The sequence below is a fragment of the Microtus ochrogaster genome, chromosome 26, assembly GCF_000317375.1.
Source record: "Microtus ochrogaster isolate Prairie Vole_2 chromosome 26, MicOch1.0, whole genome shotgun sequence".
In the NCBI taxonomy this organism is placed as follows: domain Eukaryota; kingdom Metazoa; phylum Chordata; class Mammalia; order Rodentia; family Cricetidae; genus Microtus; species Microtus ochrogaster.
In genome coordinates, this window is record NC_022025.1 from 964,695 (window position 1) to 971,785 (window position 7,091).

Consider the following 7,091-nt stretch of genomic DNA (forward strand, 5'->3'; position numbering starts at 1 on the left):
AGCCAACCAACCAGCCAACCAACCAGCCAGCCAACCAGCCAACCAACCAACCAGCCAGCCAGCCAGCCAGCCAGCCAGCCAGCCAGCCAGCCAGCCAGCCAGCCAACCAACCAACAAAAATGTGCTCATGAAAATATATGAATGACCAATATTATCTTTGCTATTGACATCCCTGCCCCGTAAGAGAGGGTTGTTACATATTTATCCATTCCTCTGTTACATAGCAAACAGAAAATGCTCTCCTAGGAACTTTCAGCACTGTTGGGAGTGACATATTGGGAAGAATGGGGTGATGACAAGGCCTTTCTGTCTCCAAACCCACAAAACTTACTGGCATGTTTTCAAAATTATGGTTAAAGTAACTCAAGTGTAAATTGTAGAGTTCTCATATTGACTTTATTTTAAAACAGAAAATAGCATTAAGATTTAGAGGAAAGCAAGTTGTCAACAGCTTTGGAAGCTTATAGGAATATCTAACTATTTATGCCAGACCTTGGGAATAAAATTATGCCTTTTCTACCTAATGTTGTGGTAGAAAATTATAGTTTCATCTTTTTGCCTATGTGAACTTTTTATTTATAGCATTTAAGAGTAAGATTGAGAGTATTAGCATTGTAAGTTTGCTCATGTCACCAAATCATTATGCATAAATTTTAGTTTTTCAGTTCTTTGTAACTTTAAATTTCTCTGGAGCTAAGTGAAAATTGATATATTGTAAGATTTACAACTTTTAGGCACATCTGAAAGAATGTGTGTATTGGTTCTTAAGAGGTCGTTATTTGCATTAGCTTTTACATCTGATTAAAATATTCACTATACCTTGTTGTCAGCCTAAAACAGTATGTCATCTGTTGGCAGAGGCCTCTTGTTCATTCCCTGCTGCCCAGAACTGAAATAATCACACAGAAACTATATTATTTAAATCACTGCTTGGGCAATCACTTAAGCATATTACTTGGTAGCGCTCATATTTTAAATTAACCTATTTCTCTTATTTTACTTTTTACCATGAGACTAGTGTCCTACTGGCAAGGTTCTGGCTGGTGGCTCAAGTCTTTCTCCTCTGGCAGCTCCATGGTTTCTCACTGACTCCACCTTCTTTCTCCCAGCATTCAGTTTAGTTTTCCCATCTAGCTCTATTCTGCTAAGTCACTGGCTGAAATAAATTTATTCATTAACCAATAAAAGCAACACATAGACAGAAGGACTTCCCACAGCAGTTGTCTACTAAAATGAAAATATGCTGTCTACTTATGAGTGAGTACATACCATGTTTGTCCTTCTGGGTTTGGGTTACCTCACTCAGAATGGTTTTTCTGGTTGCATCTATTAGCCTCCAAATTTCCTGATGTCATTGTTTTTTACAGCTGAGTAGTACTCCATTGTGTAAATGTACCACATTTACATTTTCTTTATCCATTCTTCAGTTGAGGGACACATAGGTTGTTTCTAGGTTCTGCTATTACAAATAAAGCTTCTATCAATATAGTTGAGCAAGTATCTTTGTGGTATGATTGAGCATCCTTTTGATATAGGCACATTAATTGTCAATTTTTTGAGAAACTTCTATATTGATTTTCAAATTGGCTATACAAGTTTGCACTCCCACCAACAATGAAGGAAGTGTTCCCTTTGCTCCACATCCTCCCCAGAATAAGCTGTCCCTTGGATTTTTGATCTATATCCTTCTGACAGATGTAAGATGAAATCTCAGAGTCATTTTGATTTGTATTTCCCTGATGGCTAAGGATGTTGAACATTTCTTTAAGTGTTTTTTGGCCATTTGAGATATTTTATTGGGACTTCTCTCTTTAGATCTGCAAAATTGGATTAGTTGATATTTTGGTGCCTAATTTGTTAAATTCTTTATATATTTTAGAGATAAGCCTTCTGTCAGAAGTGGGGTTGGTGAAGATTTTTTCCCATTCTGTAGACTGCCGTTTTGTCCAATTGATGGTGTCCTTTGCCTTACAGAAGCTTTTCAGTTTCACAAGCTCCCACTTCTTGATTGTCAATCTTGATACCTGTGCTATTGATGTTCTGCTCAGGAATCTGTCTCCTGTGCCAGTGTATTCAAGGCTATTTCCCACTTTCTCTTCTTGCAGGTTCAGTGTATGTTGAGGTCTTTTATCCACTTGGACTTGAGTTTTGTGCAGGGTGATAGATATGGATCTATTCTTCTCCATGCTAACATCCAGTTATTCTAGCACCATTTGTTAAAGATCATTTTTTCCATTGTATAATTCTTTGTAAAATCAGGTGTCTGTAGAAATGTGTGGATTTATGTCTCAGTCTTCAATTCAATTCCATGCCTGTTTTTGTGCCAATTCCATGTGGCTTTTATTACTATAGCTCTATAATAGAGCTTGAAATTAGGGACGGTGATACCTCTGGAGTTCTTTTATTGCACAATATTGTTTTGGCTATCCTGGGTTCTTTGTTTTTCCATATGAAGTTGAGTGTTGTTTTTTTAAGGTCTGTAAACAATTATTTTGGGATTTTAATGGGGACTGCATTGAATCTGTATATTGCTTTTGATAATATGGCTATTTTTACCATATTCATCCTACCAATTCATAACATGGGAGCTCTTTCTGTCTTCCTATATCTTCTCAATTTCTTTCTTCAAGGACTTGGAGTTTTTGATATACAGGTCTTTCACTTGCTTGGTTAGAGTTACACCAAGATATATTATTTGTGACTATTGTGGAGGGTGTTGTTTCCCTGATTTCTTTCTCATCTTATTTATTGCTTAAAAATAGGAGAGTTACTTATTGTTTGGAGTTAATCCTGTATCCAGCCACTTCACTAAAGATGTTTATCATCTGTAAATGTTCCCTAGTAGAATTTTTTGGGTTGCTTATGTATACTACCATACTATCTGCAAATAGTGATACTTTGATTTCTTCTCTTCCAATTTGTATCCCTTGATCTTATTTAGTTGTCTTATTGTTCTAGCTAGAACTTCAAGTACTCTGTTGAGTAGATATGAAGAAAGTGGCTATTGGTTTGGTGTATATTGTCTTTATTATGTTTAGGTATAACAACGCTACAATCCACAGACCCAGAGAGGCTAGGTAACAAGGAGGGCTCAAGACAAGAGAGGGTGGATAGGAGGGTGACACTTGTGTCTCTCTGAGAAGGAGAAATAGAAGAAATTTCATGGTTGGGCTCAGGGCAGGTGGGGATGGGAATATGAGGGATCAGGTTGATGAACGGGACGAGTGCCGAGAAAGACAACTGAAATGGGGGAGGGGCATTTCAGGGTGAGGTAGATACCTGGGACAAGGGAAACTCCCAGGAATCTACAAGGATCACCCCAGCTAAGACTCCTAGCAATAGGGAATATGCAGCCTGAACTGGCCAGCTCCTGTGACCAGGCAAGACGTCCAGTGGAGGGACTGGGACACCATCCCAGCCACATAACCTTCAGACTACAATCTATCTCGTCTGTGGGATGTGCTGAGGTGAGTGAGGGTCGTGCAAAAATTGTGGGAGTGACCAACCAATGACTGGTCCAGCCTCAGAACTATGCCATGAGAGTGACCCCACATCTGACATTGGTTCAGTTGTCAGCAGAGCGGTTTCATACAGCAGCTCATGGAAGCAGATGCAGAGACTCAGAGCTAAACACTAGGTGTATCTCAGGAAATACTGCTGAAGAGAGGGCGGAAGGACTGTAGGATCCAGAGGGGTCAAAAATTCCAGAAAATAACCTGCAGAATCAACTAACCTGGGCTCTTAGGAGCTCATAGAAACTGAACTAACTGACAACCAGGGAGCCTGCACGGGTCTGACCTGGACACTCTGTATATATATTACAATTGCGTAGCTTGATTTACTTGTGGGACTTCTAACTGTCGGAACAGGGGCTGTGTCTGAAGCTTGCTGGCTTTTAGGACTCTATTCCTAATACTGGGTTGCTTTGTCCCACCTTAATACAGGAGGTGATTAGTCTTACTGCACCTTGGTCTTCCATATTTTGTCAGTATTCATGGGTCACCTGCCATTTTCTGAATAGAAACAGAGAAGGAGAGAATGGGGGGCAGAGGGGAGGTGGAAGGGAGGGACTGGGAGGAGAGGAGGAAGGGGAACTGTGGTCAGGATGTAAAATAAATAAAAAAATAGTCTGAAGACTTGTTGAGGCTGATAGTGACCCAGATTCTGTATTAAAATGCACGTTAGAAGCCAGAGAATTAATTCAAAATGACCGAACCCAACTACCTTTCTCTCTTTTGTCAAGTGCAGGCTCAGTGGTGAATTTATTGCTTTTGATTTAGCCAGCCTTTCTTCCCTCTGAGACTGCTCTGGTCCTACATGCATGCTGACAGCCAATCACCTGCTCGGGGCCCCCCCCCCCCGTGCAGTTGTCTCCTACCCACCCAAGCTCTCTTGGGAACCCTCATTTCTATGCTTCTGTCTGTCTGTCTTTCTCTATGTCCTTATCTCTTTCTTGTTAGCAATAGTTAAATTATTTGCAATTAAATTGCATTCTGCTCCCATTCCCCCATATGTCCATTTTCTGCATGCGTGCATGTGTATGAAGATTGGAGATGAACACTGGGGGCTTCCACAGTTGCTTTTTACTGTGTTCTGTGAGACAAGGTCTCTCCCTAAGCCTGGAGTTTACTTATTTGGCTAGACTTGCTGGGTAGCGAGTTATGGGGAGCCTCCTGTCTGTCTCCCGAGTGCTGGGATTATGAGTGTGATGCTGGTCTTGGCTTTCACATGGGATTTGGGGATTGAACTCGGGTCCTCATGCTTGTAAGGCAAGAACCTTACTGATTGAGCCATCTCCCCAGGTCCCTATATGCCATCCTTACAGAATTTTCAAAAGAAATCACAAAAAATGCCAGCTTCTTTTTTTTTTCATGGTAAAGACTGCTTTATTGCTGACAGTTAGTACACGTCAATAAATAGTGATCCCCAAAGAGCTCAGTTACTCATCAGATTCCTGGTCCATCAAGCGCTGAATGCAATCGAACCATGTGAAACCTGGGATGACGAAGTCAGTTCTGCTTCTTGGGAAATGCAGCCATGGTTAACTGATAGATGGCATATGCTGTTCCACCAACTGTCAGAGCCATTGTGAGTCTGTAGAGGAGGGCATCAGAGGCCCCGCCCTTCAGATGCACTGGGTTCCATTATCCTCCTGAAACAGCTTTTGTTTCTCTGGAACTTTATTTTCAAAATTCCTCCCGTGAAGTAGTGCTGATGGTCCTCTCGGCAATCTGACGGAGGGCCAGCAGATTCCGCAACATCTTGGCTCTGCCGCTGCCCACAAACCGCTACTACTGAACGCCAAAAATCGGAAATCACCAGGCCGGAAACGGAACTCCCCAAATGCCAGCTTCTTATTTTGCTCTCTTGGTCACACAGGCATAGAGCATACATGATGTACGACACACTGCTTCTTTGCTTAGCAGTTCTGAGTGGGGTAATCTTCCCGTAGTGATGCCCAGGGATTTTGTTTATTCTGTCTTAGGGCTATCTGATTAATATGGCTATATGATGATCTATTTAACCATTCTACTATGAACAGACACTTAAGTTCTGTTTTTTTCACTACCATAAACAGTTAGCAATGAAAACATCCAAGCATTTTTTGCAAAAATGTAAACATATATGCCAGAAAAAGTCCCAGGGTGAATGGAAGGGTATACACGCAGCTGCCACTTTGGCAGATACAGAAAAGTCACCTTTCGTAAGGACCAGCTAAACAGCACCATGCGAGAGTCCTGCTTTTCAACAGCTTGGACACAGGGAGTCACCACAATTTTGAACTCTAACCATGTAGTAGGTAAAAGGGCACCGTTTTAAGTCACATTATTTTCCTGTTTGAGATTGGGGTTTATGGTTAAATTTTGGATGAGCCTTTTGAGGTTTTGGAGATGGTCCCTTGGTATTCTTATATTTATTAGCAATGTGAAGTTACACGGAGGGAAGCTCTGAGCAGAGGGTGGGACCCCACACTGGACCTCTTAGCTCCCTCTGACTGTGCATGGAGCTCAGGTTGACCCAGGCCGGAGAATGTGCTTCATTTAGCTTATTCATTTTTTTCTAAGCGTGAGCTCCAAATGTTTCTACCAAAGGTCTTAATATTTAAACTACCAATTTGCAGTCTGAGAACTTATGAGTTCTAGGATTGTCAGTTTGTTTAATAAATTGTCTTTAATTATGATGCCAGATACATTTTTTTCTTTTCTGTGTAAGTTCTTGGGATTATGATTAAAGGTTAATTCTTCTCCCTTCCATGCCCCATTCTCCCCCTTTCCCCTTTCCGTCTTCTCTCCCTGCCTGTTTTCATTACTCCTCATTTTCTCTCTTTCTTTTTCTGGGCCTGAGGATGGAGCCTGGGGCTCCATCTCAAGCCCCAGCACTACATTTTTTTTTTTTATTGGAGCATATCCAAAAGCCTCCATTTTTATCTCATGGAGAGGAAAACATGGACGGTTTCTCCCCAAACCTTTGCCGTCTGGATAACGTTTCACTGCGTTTTCTTCTGTTGTCTGTAGCTGTCCAAAGCCGAAGCTGAATGTGAGTGTCCGTCAAATGCCCACTGCTCTTCTAGGTGTCTATTGTTTTCATTTCAGTTCAGCAAAAGCAGATATTTGGATTTTGTCCGATGAGTGGGATGGGCTATGGATGGGTAGCACATACTGTGCAATTTACTGAAAGACCAACACTGGCAATTGAGACACCCTGGGCCTATTCTTGGATCTGCCCTTATCTTGCTGTGAATATTGGGAAGCCCTTTCATCTCCATGGGCCTCAGCTTTCTCATCCACAAAAAAAAAATGTAATGTTGACTAGAATAGATGATATTTACATCCCTCCTAGTTTTAACACGGGAAGATCATAATGCCCATATGCTGCCTTTACAGTTGAAGTGATACCCAAGAACCCACACTGATATGCTAGCAAATGTAATTGTTCCTATACCTCTGCAAGTGTTTATAATCATTCCTTTCTTTCATCTAGCAGTAGCAGGCCACATGCATCTTACAAAAATCTTTAGAATATTTCCTTATTTATAACATAATTTTAATGATGGAATTCGATCTGATTTACATTCAAATAATTTCCCAGGA

At 41.1% G+C, this 7,091-nt stretch overlaps 1 pseudogene; it reads right to left on the reverse strand.

The window, feature by feature from the left end:
• Nucleotides 1–4,861: 4,861 nt before the first annotated feature.
• Nucleotides 4,862–5,266, reverse strand: LOC101989871 (annotated as a pseudogene).
• Nucleotides 5,267–7,091: the final 1,825 nt, after the last annotated feature.